The following is a 19231-nucleotide window of genomic DNA, read 5'->3' on the forward strand; positions in this document are numbered from 1 at the left end:
ATATATGGTTGTTTAGACTTGAGAACATGTGTGTGTGTGTGTGTGTGTGTGTGTATCTATCTATCTATCTATCTATCTATCTATCGTTTTTGTTTTGTTTGAGTTGCGGTCTTACTCTATCACCCAGACTGGAGTGCAGTGCCATGACTATGGCTCACTGTAGCCTCAACCTCCCCGGACTCAGGGGATCATTCTGCCACGGCCTCTCAAGTAGCTGGAACTACGGGTATGCACCACTGTGCCTGGTTAATTTTTGTTTTCTTTGTTTGTAGACACAGGGTTTTGCCATATTACCTAAACTGGTCTTGAACTCCTGGGCTTAACTTATCCAACTGCCCTGAACTCCTAAAGTGTTGGGATTACAGGCAACCGTGAGCAATTATTTTAGTAAAAATAGTGTTTCATGAAAAAGTCATGAGTTTAGTTCACAATTTAAACTATTGCACAGTGGCTACTGTGACATTTTGTTGCCACTGCATTGATTCATGTTAAGTCACAAGCAGTGTTACCTGCTTCTTACTTTGCAACATCCATGCAAATGAAACAAAAAAGTCAAATAGCATTATAGTATTATAATAAAAACAGTTCTGACCTTGTGGACCCCCTGAAAAAGATTCGAGAACACAAGAGATCAGCAGACCACACTTTGAGGATTACTGTTTTAGTGTATTGTTTTAATGGGCTATTACTCAGCAATGGAAATGTACAAAATAAAGACGTAGAAAACAGTGTAACTCAGTCTCCCAGCTATAATTTTGAAAAACAGAAGCAATGCTTACAAAACACATACCGTTGAAAGTAGAACTGTTTAGGGAGGCATAGATGTGATAAAGTCAAAGAAACACTGAAGTACATGCTTATCACAAAAGTCATGCCAGTAGTTACCTCCTGCGAAGGGATGAGATCTGTAACTGGGGAAGAGCAGATGATGGGTTTCTGGGAGAACAACTATTTCTGCTGATCTATTTCTGGATCTGAGTGGTTCCACAGTTGTTTATTTTACAATAATTTCTTAAACTGTACATACTACTTCATTTACCTTTCTGTATTGATATCACATGTCAAAATTAGGTAACAAAATTGAATTAATATTTATTCCACTGCATTTGTATTTCTTTTCTTATCTTGGTTAGCGCAGAGGAAGGGTCTAGTTTTTCTTCCACAAATGATACTCAGATTCTCCGCCATCCCTTATTAAATGTTTTATTTTTTCCCTAGAGATGTGAAAAGCCACATGAGAAGACAATGTTTATGTTTTTTATAACTCTTCTCTTTTCTATATCCATGTGCAACCCTCACTGTGTGTGGAATAAAATTGCTTCTACTTATGACACTCACTTTATTTGATTTTTTTTTTTTTTTTTTGGCCTGGCAAGTTATTGGTTAATTTGTTTCACCTATTATGAATTCTATGGGTCACCATTCTCCTTGTCTTTTCCAAAGATAGCATAATGAGCTGCCCTTAACCATCTGCTCTGTAATTTGCATGCCTGAGAAAGAAGCTTACTTTTAAACCCTTCTCTAGTGACAGAATCCAAAGATCATGAGAAGGCACATCAGGTCAAGAAAAGGTACTATAGCCTGTTGGTATTTGAGCCTTGACTACTTGGAAAAATGACCTGAAGGTTCAGAATATGTACTAATTTGCAATTTAGCTGAGAAAGAAATTTGGATGACATACGCTGTGAAGCTGGTGTATAGGAGCATCACTTAGCTAGAGAGAACCTAATGGATCACACACCATCATCATTGCACCATCATCAATGAGACTCTATTATTCAGCCATACACAGAGAAACTTCTAAATATTTTCTCCATTTTATTGAACAGGAACTCTGAAAAGAATGTAATCCTCAGGAGCTGATAAGGAAAAGGGACTCAGGACGCATACAATTAAAAACTTAGATAATAGCACAAAAATTATTTTAATAAATGTTAAATTACAAATGTTAATTAAAGATAAAAGGTAGTACACACTTTGGGAGGCGATGGTGGATAGATCACCTGAGGTCAGGAGTTCGAGAGCAGCCTGGCCAACATGGTGAAACCCCATCTCTACTTAAAATACAAAAATTAGCCAGGCGTGGTGATGAGTACCAGTAATCCCAGTTACATGGGAGGGTGAGGCAGGAGAATTGTGGAGGTTGCAGTGAGCCGAGATTGAGCCACTGCACTCTAGCCTGGGCGACAAGATTGAAACTCCATCTTAAAAAAAGGAAAAAGATAGTACAGACTGTTTTTGGTATAGATTTTTAAACCTTATGATTTTTGGTAAAAATCCATGTGGGCATTACTGCTAGAAAGGGAAATTTCATTTCACAGAAGAAAAACAATCTATTTCCCTAATTATGAGAATTCCTAGGTGACTTGGTAGGTTTAAATCCAAGTCTAACACCATGACTTTTCCTCTCATTTGGAAATTGAGGGTAGAGACTGGACCTTGTAATTTTCCTAACACTGTTTTCCTTTTGAACAGTAATAGATTCAGAATGTATTAGGTTGAACTAAACACGATGGGAGCTTATGTTAAAAAAAGTTTCCTAAATGATTAGCATATATTTATTGCTTTCCAGATATTAATGACATCCATTAGTTAATTTGTTCATGCATGCAGCCATGACTGTGTTCATTCATTTGTGACAATCAAATTAGAAAACATACAAAGACCCTTAGCAAACTAAAATAGTACACAAATATGTATGCTATTATTATATCTATTTCTACATCATTCATATCTATATGGTTAATGCCAGGTTAGTTGACACAGGAAATGCTATGAAGAGGTGATTGATAATTTGGTCAGAGCAAAACATGGCTAGTTATTGACGCTTACATCACAGGCAGAATTGCTGTAGCTGAGAAGGACAGAATGAACCAGGGAAGTAAGCACACAATGACAGTGAGTTGGAGAACATTTCATTTAGAAATAAGGCTATGAAAAGAATGCAATAATTACATCTGAGAAGGCTACTATGAGGATTCAGGAAAGGAATCATTAAAATATTAGGAGGAAAATAAAAGTTTTCAGACGTGGCGTTTGCTGTGAAAAAGTCACATATCATGGTTCTGGAGTAAGCCAGGTAAATGTGGGCCTCTGATATTCACTAAAAACCTTTTCTTCAAAAAAACAAAAACAAAAAAAAACCCCCAATACTTTCTGAATATATAAAAAAGTCACCAAATTATTTAATAGTTTGTCACCATAAGATCTATAGTACATGTGAAAAAATACATTCTAAACAAAAAAAGTGAATGATCTTGTTTAAAATTACACAATTTTGAAATAGATTCTCACTAAATAGTCATTTGGTCATCTTTTGACACTAAAATTTTAGATGATGCTGAGAATAAGCTCAGCTAGAATTACAGAGTCTTCAAAATGAGAAAATGTCAATGTTAATAACTCAGGAGGTAAGCAAAAATGGTTATAATTACTATGAGGTAACATCGGTATCAGGGTTGAAGCTAGTAAACTCTTAGTCTTTCCAAAAATAGAATATTCTCAGTATTTTAAGTTTCTGTTGAGCTATCAGACACATAATTTTTGAAAACTTTTCTGAGTTGAGCACAAATAGAATCAAACCGTATCCAATTTTAACTCCTATCATAAGCCATGAATGTAGCTTAGAAGCATGAGAATATACTTTGTATTCTTGTTAGATTTTAAAAGAGAGAAATAAGATGTTTAAGGAAAGTATTTTCACGGTTAACTCAACCTCTGTTCTAGAGGTGCATTTTCTTTTCCTGCCATCATTCTTTAATAATATTGATTTCTTCTGTTGTCTGATGAATGTAGTCATCTCAAGTCTTACAAGGGTGGGTTGTAAATCCAACAAACTGAAAAACTGCTGACTTTGAACTGGGGAGCAATAAAGTTAATAGCCGTGTATTCTAAATTTGACATAATGATGTGCATCACTCTCAGAAATAAATATAAAGTTTCTTAAATCAGAGCGTGAGAAGTAACCAGATTTGGCATGCACACCAATCTAAGCAGAGTCATAGATGGGAAGAACACAATGGTAGCATCCATAAATAAAAATATATATATAATATTGACATTACAACATACACATTTTATGGTCTTTCCAGATGGAATAAGAACTGTTTAACAATGATTTTAAATACAGTAGCATGATTATCAGCATTAAGATATAGAAATTTCAACCTTGGAATGAAAAGAGTGAAAACTTTTCATTATTCGACATAAAATAAATGGTCCTTCTCATGATTAGTTATCTTTACCCTCAACTATTCTTTTATATATGTATTTTTTAAACCTGATCTTACTGTGGTTCAGTCTGGAGTGCAGTAGTGCTATCTCTGCTCGCTGCAACCTCATCCTCCTGGGCTCAAGTGATTCTCCTGCCTCAGCCTCCTAAATAGGTGGGACCACAGGCGTGTTCCACTCAGTCCAGCTAATTTTTGGAATTTGTAGAGATATGATCTCCGTATGTTGCCCAGCATGGTCTCAAACCCTGGGGCTCAAGCTTTCTACCTACCTTGGCCTCCCAAAGTCCTGGGATTAGAAGTGTGAGCCACTACACCTGGCTCAAATACTCTTAAACCTAAGTAATCCAGCTGTCCTCTTGTTTCAATATCACATTTCAAGTAGTCATTTAACTCTTAAAGGGCTGGAAACTTCTAAATTGCTTCTTTCACATTTCACTGATGCCTTTCAAAAATCTGGGACACCTATGTGCAACTTAACTATATTTGCATATGAATTCCTCTGATTTGGGAATGCTATTCATAAATAATTGTCATGCTGTCATTTTAAAAAGCCACCACTCAGGTGTACACATTCTAGACATAAATGCATGAAGTTTTAAAATGTGGTCCTACAATATTTCAGAGGGTATATCTTCATTTAAAAATGTTTGACAGACAACATGGGACACAGATTAAGATTCAGTTGTTGGAATTGAGAATGAAAGAATTTGTCAGAAGTTTACCTAAGACCAATTATAAATTACTTTACCTTGTAGGCAATCCACCACTTGGTCTTTAAATTTTCTCCAAGTGTTGGTTCCTCTTCTTCCTGACAATCCAGGAGACAAAGTTTAACAATTAGAACTACTTGATCACAGGTTCACCAAACTTTCCATTATCTTTTGAGTGTGCTGTCCTTCAAATCTCCAATTTTCATCAAACCTGTGATGTAACCTTTTGGTTTCCACTCCAGAGCTGCCAGTGAAGGACATGTGAGATGTTACAGGGTCTGCACTACAAATGTATTATTTCCAATGTGATTAAGGCCCCTTAACAGGCCAATATCTTTACTTGTTATTTATCCCTTCAGTATCTAATCTAAGCTATTTGGTAATCTCTTCAAGCTCCAACTGAACTTCCCTTTTCCTTTACACTCAGCAAAATATCAAATTTCATGCCTTCCTGAGAAAAGTGAGATGAAGAAACTTGACTTTCCTCCAGATACGGACTCAAACATGCACACTTCCCTAGATATGCTTTCGTCAGGCTTGCCACTAATGCCAGAGGGTGACTTTATCCCTACAACCCCTGCTGTTCAGAGATAAAAACACATTCCCTTCTGACCTGAATTCTACCTCTTTCTGTAGCCTCCTAAGTCTTTCCATTCAACTGTGCTTTCTTTTTTGATTTTTTTTTTCCGTTTTCTACTTCTTCCAGCACCTTCTCCTTGGTTTATGAAAATGTCTTCATACAAAGGACTCCAACTCATCCTTTTTTATGGCTGCATAGTAATCCATGGTGTATATGTGCCACATTTTCTTAATCCAGTCTGTCACTGATGGACATTTGGGTTGATTCCAAGTCTTTGCTATTGTGAATAGTGCCGCAATAAACATACGTGTGCATGTGTCTTTATAGCAGCATGATTTGTAATCCTTTGGGTATATATGATGCAGCTGGAAACCATCATTCTCAGCAAACTATCACAAGAACAGAAAACCAAACACTGCATGTTCTCACTCATAGGTGGGAACTGAACAATGAGATCACTTGGACTCGGGAAGGGGAATATCACACACTGGGGCCTATCACAGGGAGGGGGGAGGGGGGGGGGGGGAGGGGGGAGGGGGGAGGGGGGAGGGATTGCATTGGGAGTTATACTTGATGTAAATGACGAGTTGATGGGTGCTGACGAGTTGATGGGTGCAGCACACCAACATGGCACAAGTATACATATGTAACAAACCTGCCTGTTATGCACATGTACCCTAGAACTTAAAGTACAATAATAAAAAAAAGAAAATGTCTTCATAAAAGCAAATAAATATTTTAAAATTAAAATTTCTTTAGTTGACATTTTCCTCAATCTATTTCATTCCTTTTCCTTTTCATTCTTACCACCACGATTTCTCAATCAATTGCAATGTGCCTTCATCCTCATCATCAGAGAAAACATTCTAAAGTCACCACTGAGCCTAAAATCACTTATTAAAAATTTCTCCTCCTTTAACTTGTTTCTCTCCCATACCATTGAATCTTCTTTCTCAGCCAATTTCATTAACTATTTTTTGGTTTATTTTTTGCTTTACTTTTCACAAAATGCTCTCTATGCAAGTTCAGGGATTTCATGATTCTTAAAAGCACTTCCATAAAAGAGGCCTTAATTCCTGTCTCTGGGTCCAGAGTTCACACACTACTTCAACCGTATAAGTCGAAATTCACATACACATTTTTTTCTAGATATTTTCACCTTTCAATTTCCTGAAAGTATTTTAAATTTAACATTTACAACACTTAGTTTCAGTAGTTCAAATATAAAATGGTGGAAAAAGTAATCTCTCTCCTTTCAAAAATCAAGGGAAAACAACTTCTTAAAATGATGACTGCACCTTTGATAAAATAAGAAAACAATCATAACTCCTAATTACAATCTCTAAAGATAGAATTGTGAATTTTAGTAAAATTTTTCCTTGATGGAGAGAAGGCACACACAATTATTAAGTTACCCCAAAATAGACATCATGAGCTCCATCAGAATTCTCTCACTTGGAAAAAAGAATCTGACTGAGTAGTTGTGCTGCTTGCCACACATCAGATCTTTATTTTGTATTACTAACTTAAAACGTGAGAAACAAAGAGGAATAATTTTTATGTAAAGCAGGCTGCTGGAATAGGATAGTGGAGACTATGGGACCAAAACTATAATATAAACAACACAGTCTCCTCAATCTTGCAAGGAATAAAAATAATAAACAATAACCTGAGTAACATAGCAAGTCTTGATTTCTACTGAAAAAAAAAATTGCCAGGTGTGGTGATGTACACCTACAGTTCCACCTACTTGGGAGCCTGAGGCAGGAGGATTGCTTGAGCCCAGGAGTGGAAGGCTGCAGTGAGTATGATCATGCGACTGCACTCCAGCCTAGGTGACAGAGAGAGACTTTCTCAATTAAAAGAATAAAATAAATAAAAAATAATGTGAGGGATCAGTTAGAGTGGTGGGAAAAACTACAGAGAGAGGATGCAAACCTGCTAAAGATGGGAAGGTTCTGCAAAGCCCCGGGGAAGAATAATTGAAGGCAGCTCTTCTATAACCCTGAGGCAGAGGGCAAGGGGTAGGTACAAGGGAGTATTGCGGGGATTTATCTTAAACAGGCTTGTTAACTTATGTTGACCAGGAACTGACCTTTGATCATCCTGGAGCACAAGCACGTGACATTCCCTGAAACGGGAACAATGAATGTTAATTACCTACAGGTTGTGTGGGCTCCAGGTTTTCGGCATTGTGCCTGCACTGAATAAAAAGCAAGCTCCCGTGGCTGCTGCTATTGGGGCTGCTGCTCTCTGGCCACTGGAGCTGGGCAGTCACCTAGTTGCTCTTACACTGCATACCTATGTCTGAGTACTCATTTCATCCGTCGGCCAGGGTCTGTGGAAGATACCCCGCAAAATAAAAAGAATAAATACAGTGCTGTGATTTGAATGTCTCCTCCAGATCTCATGTTGGAATTTAATTGCCAGTGCACCATTGTTAACAGGTAGAGCCTTTCAGAAGTGATTAGGTCATGAAGGCTCTATTCCCATGAATGAATTAATGCTGTTATCATGGAATGAATTAATGCTGTTATCATGGAAGTTTAGCCCCATTTTTCTCTTTGTCTCTCACATGTTCTCTTGCCATGCGATACTTCTGCTGTGGAATGACCCTTGCCAGATGTCAGTACCATAGTCTTGGACTTCCCAGCTCCAGAACCGTGAGCCAAATAAACTTCTATTGTTTATAAATTACCCAATTCATGATATTCTCTTATAGCCAAAAAAAAAAAAAAAAAAAAAGTGTACTAAGACATGGAAAGACAGAGCTTTAGTTAAAGCCAGGGAGGTTTAGAAAAACTAAACTATTGCAAAGTGATACCTAAAGCTGATTGTTGTTAAATTTAGAGAACACAGAATGAAGCATATGAGATATAAAGGGCACTTCACTCTCCTGACCCCTTCTCCATTCCATCTTTTAATAAATATTTAACATAAAAATCCCCCATTCAATGATAAGTTATATCTGGAAGGGGTTCAACATGGATGCATGTAAGGACTACAAGAAAAAGAACTGATAGAACCATGGAAACAAATGGCAGATGAATATGAAAAAAATTCATGAGAAAATGGGTGAATATTATGAAGAAGCATTACTCCAACAAATCAAATAAATTAAAGAAAACCTGTTAGCTGAAACAAAAGCTCAAACAAGAGACACAAAATCTCAAAGAAGAGAGTTATTTTAAACAACAAACAGTAATCTGCCATAAATCAGTGAGAAAATGATTTAAAAATCAAGGCCATTCTAGAAAAGAGGAGAAATATGAACACATTCCACAGATAGCACAGTTAATCACAGGGAGAAGAATTTGGTCAAAATAAATGAGTGAAGAGCAAGGAGTTAAAACTACACACAATATAGAGATAATTAGTATCCCCAACAAGTAAAACAACAGAACAAATCAAATGGCCAAAACATTCAGTCTTTTGAAATTAAAAATAGAAATCTATAGTTTGTAATGTTCATTTCCAGAGGAAGTATTGAATAAAAAATGAATGTCAATGAAGATCAATATAGTTAATTACTGGTAATGGTAATTAACTATAAAAGTAGCAATCCTATAGGATACCCAGTTGAAAAATCAAGTCACGTATTAAAGAGGTAAAAAGCAAATTTTTCACTTCCCCTTTAACGCTAAAATAATAGTAAAGCAGTATCTTCAGAGTCTTCAGTGAAATTACTGTGACTCAATGATTTTTTTACTCTTCCTAGTTGTTACTGGTTGTAAAGGAGACAGATATTTTCACAAAGGCAGAAATTCAAGAACCCTGAGATATGTATAGTTAGAAAAATACCTGTGCCCCTACAAAATGCCCTAACTGAAGAGGACATAAGGTAAAAGTTGTACAACTTCTCATAACTAAATAAAACAAAACAAAAAACTATACCACTGACGACATAAATTCTACAAATCACTTATTTCTCTATTTGCTTTTACAACCATAATAATTATTTTATTTATTTATTTATTTATTTTGAAATGGAGTCTCGCTTGTTGCCCAGGCTGGAGTGCAGTGGTGCGATTTCGGCTCACTGCAAGCTCCACCTCCCAGGTTCACACCATTCTCTGCCTCAGCCTCCCAAGTAGCTGGGACTACAGGCACCTGTCACCACGCCTGGCTAATTTTTTGTATTTTTAGTAGAGACAGGGTTTCACTGTGTTAGCCAGAAGGTCTTGATCTCCTGACCTCGTGATCCACCCACCTGGGCCTCCCAAAGTGCTGGGATTACAGGTGTGAGCCACCACGCCCAGAATACAACCATAATAATTCTTTAAAAGCAGTCGTTACAGTCACACTCCAGTTTCTCTTATCATATACTTTTTAAAAACCCATACTTATTAGATATAAATTACATACTAGAAAATTCCCATTTAAAATATTTATCTGATTTTTAATAAATTTACTGTATTGTGTAAACATCACCACAATCTAATTTTAGAATATTTCTGTTACCTCTCTGTAATTCTAACTGCTGGTTTACAGTTAATTCTCATTCCCACTCATTCCCAACAACCAATAATCAATTTTCTATCTCTATAGATTTGTCCTTTCTGGTTTTTTTAAGTTTTATTTTAAGTTCAGGGATACATGTGCAAGTTTGTTACATAGGTAAACTTGTGTCCTGGGGGTCTGTTGTATAGATCATTTCATTATCCATGTATTAAGGCTAATACCTCCTAGTTATCTTTCCTGATCCTGACTCTCCTCTTATCCTCCACTCTCCAATGGGCCCCAGTGTGTATTGTTTCCCTCTATGTGTCCATGTGTTCTCATCATTTAGCTCCCATTTATAAGTGAGAACATACAGTATTTGGTTTTCTGTTCCTGCATTAGTTTGCTAAGGATAATGTCCTCCAGCTCCATCCATGTCCTTGCAAAGGACATGATCTCGTTCTTTTGTTATAGCTGCATAGTATTCCATGGTGTATATGTGCCACATTTTCTTTATCCAGTCTATCATTAATGGGCATTTAGGTTGATTTCATGTCTTTGCTACTGGGAATAGTGTTGCAATAAACATGCGTGTGCATATGTCTTTATAACTGAACAATTTATATTCCTTTCAGTATATACTCAGTAATGGAATCTTCGGGTTGAATGATATTTCTGTCTCTAGGTCTTTGAGGAATTGCCACAGTGTCTTCTACAACGCTTTAACTAATTTATACTCCCACCAAGAGTGTAAAAGTGTTCCTTTTTCTCCAAAACCTTGCCAGCATCTGTTATTTTTTTACGTTTTAGTAATAGCCATTCTGACGGGTGTGAGATGGTATCTCATTGTGGTTTTTATTTGTATTTCAAAAGATCAGTTTTTGATTTTGTATTTCAAAAAATCAGTGATGTTGATCTTTTTTTGTATGATGTTGGCTACACATATGTCTTCTTTTGAGAAGTGTCTGTTCACATCCTTTGTGCACTCCTTAATGGGGTTGTTTGGTTTTTTTTCTTGCTTTTTTTCCTTGTTTAAGTTCCTCATAGATGCTGGATATTAGACCTTTGTCAGATGCATAGTTTGCAAAAATTTTTTTCCCATTCTGTAGGTTGTCTGTTCACTCTGATGATAGTTTATTTTGCTGTGCAGAAGCTCCTTAGTTTAATTAGATCCCATTTGTCAATTTTTGCTTTTTTCGCAGTTGGTTTTGGAATCTTCCTCATGAAATCTTTGACCATATCTATGTCCTAAATGGTATTGCCTAGGTTCGTTTCTAGGTTTTTTTTATAGTTTTGAGTTTTACATTTAAGTCTTTAATCTGTCTTGATATAATTTTTGTACATAATGTAAGAAAAGGGGTCCAGTTTCAATTTTCTGCACATGACTTGCCAGTTATCACAGCACCATTTATTTTCCCATTGCTTATTTTTGTCAGTTTTCTTGAAGACCAGATAGTTGTAGGTGTGTAGGTGTATTTCTATGTTCTCTATTCTGTTCTATTGGTTTATGTGTTTGTTCTTATACCAGTGCCATGCTGTTTTGGTTACTGTAGCCCTGTTGAATAGTTTAGGTCAGGTATTGTGATGTCTCCAGCTTTGTTCTTTTTGCTTAGAATTACCTTGAGTAAATTTTAAATAAATTTTAAAATGATTTTTTTCTACTTCTGTGAAGAATGTCAATGGTAGTTTAAAGGGAATAACTTGAATCTATAAATTGCTTTGGGCAATATGGCCATTTTCACAATATTGATTTTTCCTATACATGAGCATGGAATGTTTTTCTATTTGTTTGTGTTATCTATGATTTATTTGAGTAGTGGTTTGTAGTTCTCCTTGTAGAAGTCCTTCACTTCCCTTGTTAGCTGTGTTCCTAGGTATTTTATTCTTTTTGTGGCAATTGTGAATCTAATACATGATTTGGATCTGAGTTTGACTATTGTTGGTGTATAGGAATGCTAGTGAGTTTCTTACATTGATTTTGTATTCTGAGACTTTGCTGAAGTTGCTTATCAGCTTAAGCAGCTTTGGAGCTGAGATGAGATGATGGGGTTTTCTAGATATAGGATCATGTCATCTGCAAACAAGGATAATTTGACTTCCTCTCTTCCTATTTGAATACCTTTCTTTCTTTCTCTTGCTTGATTGCCCTGGTCAGAACTTCTGATACTGTGTTGAAAGGAGTGGTGAGAAATGGCATCTTTGTCTCATGCTTGTTTTCAAGGGGAATGCTTCCAGCTTTTGCCTATTCAGTATGATATTGGCTGTTGGTTTTTCATATATGGCTCTTATTGAGGTATGTTCCTTTGATACCTAGTTTATTGAAAGTTTTTAACATGAAGGGATGTTGAATTTTATCAAAGCCCTTTTTTTGCATCCATTGAGATGACAAGTGCTTTTTGTCATTACTTCTGTTATGTGATGGATCACTTTTATTGATTTCTGTATGTCGAACCAACTTTGCATCCCAGAAATGAAGCCTACTTGTTCATGGTGGATAGGCTTTTTAGTGTGCTTTTGCATTGGGTTGCCAGTACTTTGTTGAGGATTTTTGCATTAGTATTCAGTATGGATATTAGCCTGAGGTTGTCTTTTTTTGCTGGATCTCTGAAGTTGACTTTTCTTGCTGTATCTCTGAAGTTGTCTTTTTTGTTGTATCTCTGCCAGGTTTTGGCATTTAAGATGGCGCAGGCCTCATAGAATGAGTTAGGGAGGAATCCCTCCTTTTCAACTTTTTGGAGTAGTTTCAGTAGGAATAGTACCAGTTCTTCTTTGTACATATGGTAGAATTCAGCTGGGAATCCATCTGGACATGGACTTTTTTTTTTTTTTTTTTTGGCTGATAAGCTATTTATTACTGCCTCAATTTCAGAACTCATTATTGGTCTGTTCAGGGTTTCCATTTCTTCCTGGTTCTGCCTTGGGAGGATATATGTGTCTAGGAATTTATCCATTTCTTCTAGGTTTTCTAGTTCATGTGCATAGAAGTGTTTAAAGTATTTTCTGACTGTTGTATTTCTGTGGGGTGAGTGGTAATATCCCCTTTATCATTTCTGATTGTGTTTATTTGAATCTTCTCTCTTTCTTAGGCTAGCTAGCAATCTATTTTGTTATTATTTTCTTTTAAAAAATCAGCTCCTGAATTTGTTGATCTTTGGAATCGTGTTTTATGTCTCCATCTCCTTCACTTCAGCTCTGATTTTGGTTATTTGTTGTCTTCTGAAAGCTTTAGGTTTTGTTTGCTCTTGGTTCTCTAGTTCTTTTAACTTGTGAAGTTAGATTGTTAACTTGACATCTTTGTAGCTTTTTGATGTCGGCATTTAGTACTGTAAATTTTCATCTTCACCCTGCCCTAGCTGTGTCCCAGAGATTCTGGTACATGCCAGCATCCAGGCATCAGAGAACCCAAGCTGACCAGGAGCAGAATGGTATCCAGCACAGCACGGTTGCTCTATGAAATTGTGGCTAGATTGCTTGTTTCAGCAGGCCCCCAATCCCATTCCTCCTGACTGTGTGAGACCTTCCAACTTGGGTCTCCAGCCACCTCCTACAGGTATGTTCAGGCTGGCAACAGGTCCATACCTTGCTAAGATGGAGTTCCCAGAGGAAAGCGCAGGCTGCCATGTTTGATGTTTCACAGGCTTCATTGGTAATACTTCTGGGTACTGAAAAATCCACGGCAACTAGGTTTCTTTCTTCTCATTAGTTTCAAATAACTTCTTGATTTCTCCTTGATTTCATTCTTTACCCAAAAGTCATTTAGGAGTGGGTTGTTCAATTTCCATGTAGTTTTATGGTTTTTAGTGTATTTCTTATTCTAGAGTTCTAATTTGACTGTGTTGTGGTCTGAGAGACTGTTATGATTTCAGTTCTTTTGCATTTGCTTAGGAGTGTTTTACTTTCAATTATGTGATCAATTTTAGAGTATGTCCATGTGACAATGAGAAGAATGTATATTTTGTTGTTTTGGGTGGAGAATTCTGTAAATATTTATTAGGTCCATATACTCCAGAGCTGAATTCAGGTCCTGAATATCGTTGGAAATTTTCTGTCTTGACTATTGGTCTAATATTGTCAGTGTGATATTAAAGTCCTCCACTGTTATTATGTGGCAGTCTAAGTCTGTTTGAAGATCTCTAAGGATTTGCTTTATAAGTCTGGGTGCTCGTGTGTTGAGTGCATATATATTTAGTATAGTTAGGTCTTCTTGTTGAATTGACCCCTTTACCATTATGTAATGCCCTTCTTTGTCTTTCTTAATCTTTGTTGGCTTAATGTCTGTTCTGTCACAAACTAGGATTGCAATCCCTTTTTTTCTGTTTGTCATTTGCTTGGTAAATTTTCCTCCATCCCTTTATTTTGAGTCTATATGTATCTTTGCATGTGAGATGGGTCTCCCGAAGACAGAATACCAATGGGTCTTGATTCTTTTTGTTTGTTTGTTTGTTTGAGATAGAGTCTCGCTCTGTCGCCCAGGCTGGAATGCAGTGGTGCGATCTTGACTCACTGTAAGCTCTGCCTCCCGGGTTCCGGGTTCACTCCATTCTCCTGCCTCAGTCTCCCGAGTAGGTGGGACTACTGGCACCCGCCACCATGCCCGGCTACTTTTTTTGTATTTTTAGTAGAGATGGGGTTTCACCATGTTAGCCAGGATGGTCTCAATCTCCTGACGTCGTGATCCGCTCACCTCAGCCTCCCAAAGTGCTGGGATTACAGGCATGAGCCACCATGCCTGGCCTGTGTCTTAATTCTTTATCCAGCTTGCAATGCTGTATTTTAATTGGGGCTTTTAGCTCATTTACATTTAAGGTTAGTATTGATATTTGTGGATTTGATCCTGTCATCATGATGCTAGCTGGCTATTTTGTAGACTTGTTCATGTGGTTTCTTTATAGTATCACTGGTCTGTGTACTTCAGAGTGTTTTTGTAGTGGCTGGTAATACTTTTTCCCTTCCATATTTAGTGCTTCCTTCAGGAGCTTTTATAAGGCAGGTCTGGTGGTGACAAATTCCCTCAGCATTTGCTTGTCTGAAAAAGATCTTATTTTTCCCTTGCTTATGGGCTTGCTTTTATAGGTGACCTGGCCTTTCTCTCTGAATGCCCTTAACATTTTTTCTTTCATTTTGATCATGAAGAATTTGATGATTATGTGTCTTGGGGATGATCTTCTCATGGAGTATTTTACTGGGGTTCTCCACATTTCCTGAATTTTGAATGTTGACCTGTACAGCTAGGTTAGGGAAGTTCTTGATGATATCTTGAAATATGTTTTCCAAATTGATTCCATTCTCCTCATTTCTTTCAGGTATGCCAGTCTGTTGTAGAGTCAGTCTCTTTACATAATTTCATATTTCTTGGAGGTTTTGTTCATTTCCTTTCATTCTTTTTTCTCTATTCTTGTCTCTACTCTTGTCTGCCTGTCTTATTTCAGAAAGTCTTCAAGTTCTGAGATTCTTTCTTCTGCTTGGTCTATTCTGTTGTTGATACTTGTGATTGCATTATGAAGTTCTTATAGTGTGTTTTTAAGTTCCATCAGGTCAGTTATGTTCTTCTCTATATTGGCTATTTTGGCTGTCAGCTTCTGCATTGTTTTATCATAATTTTTAGCTTCCTTTCATTGGGTTTAAATCACTGTGCTCCTTTAGCTCAGCAAAGTTCATTTTTATCCACATTCTGAAGTCTATTTCTGTCATTACAGCCATCCCAGCCTAAGTCCAGTTTCAAACCCTTGCTGGGGAGGTGTTGCAGTCATTTGGAGGAAACAGGGCACTTTGCCTTTTTGAGTTTTTGGCATTTTTGTGCTCATTCTTTCTTGTCTTTGTGAACTTATCTACCTTCAATCTTTGAGGTTGCTTTCCTTTGGATAGCATTTTTATTTCTTTTAACAGTCAGGCCACTTTACCATAGGGCTACTGTGGTTTGCTAGTGGTGAACTCCAGACACAATTTGCCTTGGATGTTCCAGTACTTACAGGTATCACCAATGAAGCCTGTGAAACAGCAAAGATGGCAGGCTGCCTTCTTCTTTGGGAACTCCATCCCACCAAGGTATGGACCTATTGCCAGCCCAAACACACCTGTAGGAGGTGGCTGGACAGCCCAGTTGGGAGGTCTCACCCAGTTAGAAGAAATGGGATTGGGGTTCAGCTGAAAGAAGCAATCTAACCATAATTTCACAGAGCAACTCTGTTGTACTGTGTACTGCTCTGCCCTTGGTCAGATTGGGCTCTCCAAAGCCAAGAAGCTGGTATGGCTAAATTGCCAAAACAGCAAAGACGGTCGCCCACTCTTCTCTCTAGGAGCTCTGTCCCAGGAAGTTTTAAAATCTCTGTTGGCCACAGAGCATCGACCAGAGTGGCTGGAAGCTCTGATCAGGAAGTCCCTCTCTGGGTATTTTATATAAACAAATTATAAGCTATGTAGTATTTTTCATCTTTCTTTTTCACTTAGCAAAACTAAAAAGAAATTATTCATGTTGAAACAAATATCCGTAATATACTCCTTTTTATTGTTATATAGTGTTCCAGTGTATGAAAATGAGGTAGAAAGAAGAACTCGACTCAGGAGGTGGGACCTGACTCCAGATATGAGGTTTGGACACTGGACCAGATTGAGTACTAGCTGAAGCAGGGCCAGGGAAGGAACAGCTTTCCATAAGACATGCCTACCAGTGTGTCATGTCAGTTTACAATTGCCATGGCAAAACCTGAAAGTTACTGTCCCTTTCCATATCAATAACCCAATGACTAGGAAGTTACCATCCTTTTTATGGAAGTCTCTGCATAATCTACACCTTCATTTGCATATAATTAAAAGTGGGTAGAAATATGACTGCAGAATTGTCTCTGAGATTCTGCTCTGGGCACATTGCCTATGGGGCAGCCCTACTCTGCAAGGAGCAGTGCCTCTGCGGATGCTGTATACTGCTACTTCAGTAAAAGTGGCCGTTTAACACTGACCTGCCCTTTAATGCTTTCCTGGGTGAAGTCAGGAACCCTCTCAAGCTAAGGCCCAGTGTAGGGGTTTGCCTCTCCTGCATCAAATGCACTACATTTTGCTTATCCATTTACCAGTTATGGGCATTGGGTTGTTTCCTAAACAGACTTTTGTTCTTAAAATTGCACTGAAATTACTCTTATTAAGTCCAGTCACTAAGTATCCCTTTTTTTTTTTTTTTTTTTTTGAGACGCAGCCTCACTCTGTTGCTCAGGCTGGAGTACAGTGGCGCAATCTTGGCTCACTGAAAGCTCTGCCTCCTGGGTTCACACCATTCTCCTGCCTCAGCCTCCCGAGTAGCTGGGACTACAGGTGCCCGCCACCATGCCCATCTACTTTTTTTTTTTTTTTGGTATTTTTAGTGGAGACAGGGTTTCACAGGGTTTCATCGTGTTAGCCAGGATAGTCTCGATCTCCTGACCTCATGATCTGCCCGCCTCGGCCTCCCAAAGTACTGGAATTACAGGCGTGAGCCACCATGCCCAGCCTAATTAATCACTTTTTAATCCAATTCATCTTTTCCCTTTGACAAAGTTTTAAAATGTTAATGTAACCTCCAGAACATCACATTTTCTTGCTGGTTTGCTCACTTCCCTTTCATTCCTCATTAGCCCACTGTGTTAGCCTGTTTTCATGCTGTTGATAAAGACATACCTGAGACTGAGAAGAAAAAGAAGTTTAATTGGACTTAACAGTTCCACATGTCTGGAAGTTCTCAGAATCATGGCAAGAGGCAAAAGGCACTTCTCACATGGTGGTGGCAAGAGAAACGTGGAAGAAGCAAAAGTGGAAACCCCTGAGCTCTCATGAGACTTAGTCAATATCACAAGAACAGCACAGAAAAGACAACCCCCATGATTAAATGACCCACTCACCCGCTGGGTCCCTCCTACAATGTGGTGGAATTCTAGGAGATACAATTCAAGTTGAGATTTGGGTGAGGACAAAGCCAAACCATATCACCCACTTTGTCGAACAGGTCTTCTTTTGGTTTATAGATCAGTGCTGTCCAATAGAAATTTAATTTTAACCATAAATGTAACATGAAATTATTTTTAGTGCTATATTTTATTTAATTTAATGTATCCAGAATATTACCATTTCAACATGTAGTAAATATACATGTTTTTCATGAGATTATGAACTTAATATTATGTTTTTTATACTAAGTTCTTCTAAATCGAGTGGTTTGTTATTTGCACTTTTAGCACATCTCAATTCAGACTAACAAATTACAAGTTCTTCATAGCCACATGTAGCTAATGGCTACCATACTGAAAAGCACAGCTTTAGATCCTTGAAAGCCCCAGGGAAAAGCTTTCTAAATATTTTTTTTCTCTAACTGTGTGTACTTCCTAGAGATATCACTTGGTCCCATGGCTTTAAAAGTCATGCACATACTGATGACTATCAAAACCATATAGTTAGCTTTGAACATTTAACTGGACAATGTTACTTGTATGATTAATAATATCTTTAATAAAACATTTTCAAAATATATCATTTCTACTCCTCCTTTCAAAATATTCTTATTCTTTTGCATTTTCCCATCTCAGTAAATGTTGTCATTCTTCTTCATTTGTTATAGTTAAACATTGGAAACATCTTTTCATTTCAGAAAGAAAGAAAGAAGACATATTGATGTTTTAGTAACATAATAACAAATAGCTAGCCATATATGGAAAATAGCAAAGTCAAAACCATACCTCATCACTTAAATCAAAACAAATTTTAGATGAATTAAAATGTAGAGTAAAAAACGTCAACAAAATGTGGAGGAAGGAAATGTCAGCATGTATGCATCACGGAATGCTTTTTTTTTTTTTTTTTTTTTTCTGAGATGGAGTTTTGCTCTTGTCACCCATGCTGAAGTGTAATGGCACAATCTGGCTCACTGCAACCTCCGCCTCCCAGGTTCAAGCAATTCTCCTAATTCTCCTGCCTCGGCCTCCCAAGTAGCTTGGATTACAGGTGCCCGCCACCATGCCCAGCTAATTTTTGTATTTTTAGTAGAGACAGGGTTTTCCCATGTTGGCCGGGCTGGTCTCAAACTCCTGGCCTCAAGTGATCCGCCCACCTTGGACTCCCAAAGTGCTGGGATTACAGGCATGAACCACAGTGCCTTTTTTTCAACAACAAAAAAATACAATCCAGAAACCTCAAAAGAGAAAGAAAAATACTCAATGACATTACTGATAAAATTTTAGGACCAAAATATGCAAAGTCAGTAAATATCTGCTACATGTTTTTCAAATGTAAGTTTAAAATATAAGGAA

General features: G+C 37.4%; 1 long non-coding RNA gene across 1 annotated transcript; it reads left to right on the forward strand.

Annotated features, from left to right (window-relative positions):
* The first annotated feature begins 1366 nt into the window (after nucleotides 1-1366).
* Nucleotides 1367-16852, forward strand: LOC117092449. The gene is made up of 3 exons (XR_004440819.1): nucleotides 1367-1625; nucleotides 2081-2082; nucleotides 16842-16852. It is a non-coding gene; the product is annotated as an uncharacterized LOC117092449 (long non-coding RNA).
* Nucleotides 16853-19231: the final 2379 nt, after the last annotated feature.

This window comes from Trachypithecus francoisi, unplaced genomic scaffold, assembly GCF_009764315.1.
Source record: "Trachypithecus francoisi isolate TF-2019V2 unplaced genomic scaffold, Tfra_2.0 Contig01440, whole genome shotgun sequence".
Classification (NCBI taxonomy): Eukaryota; Metazoa; Chordata; class Mammalia; order Primates; family Cercopithecidae; genus Trachypithecus; species Trachypithecus francoisi.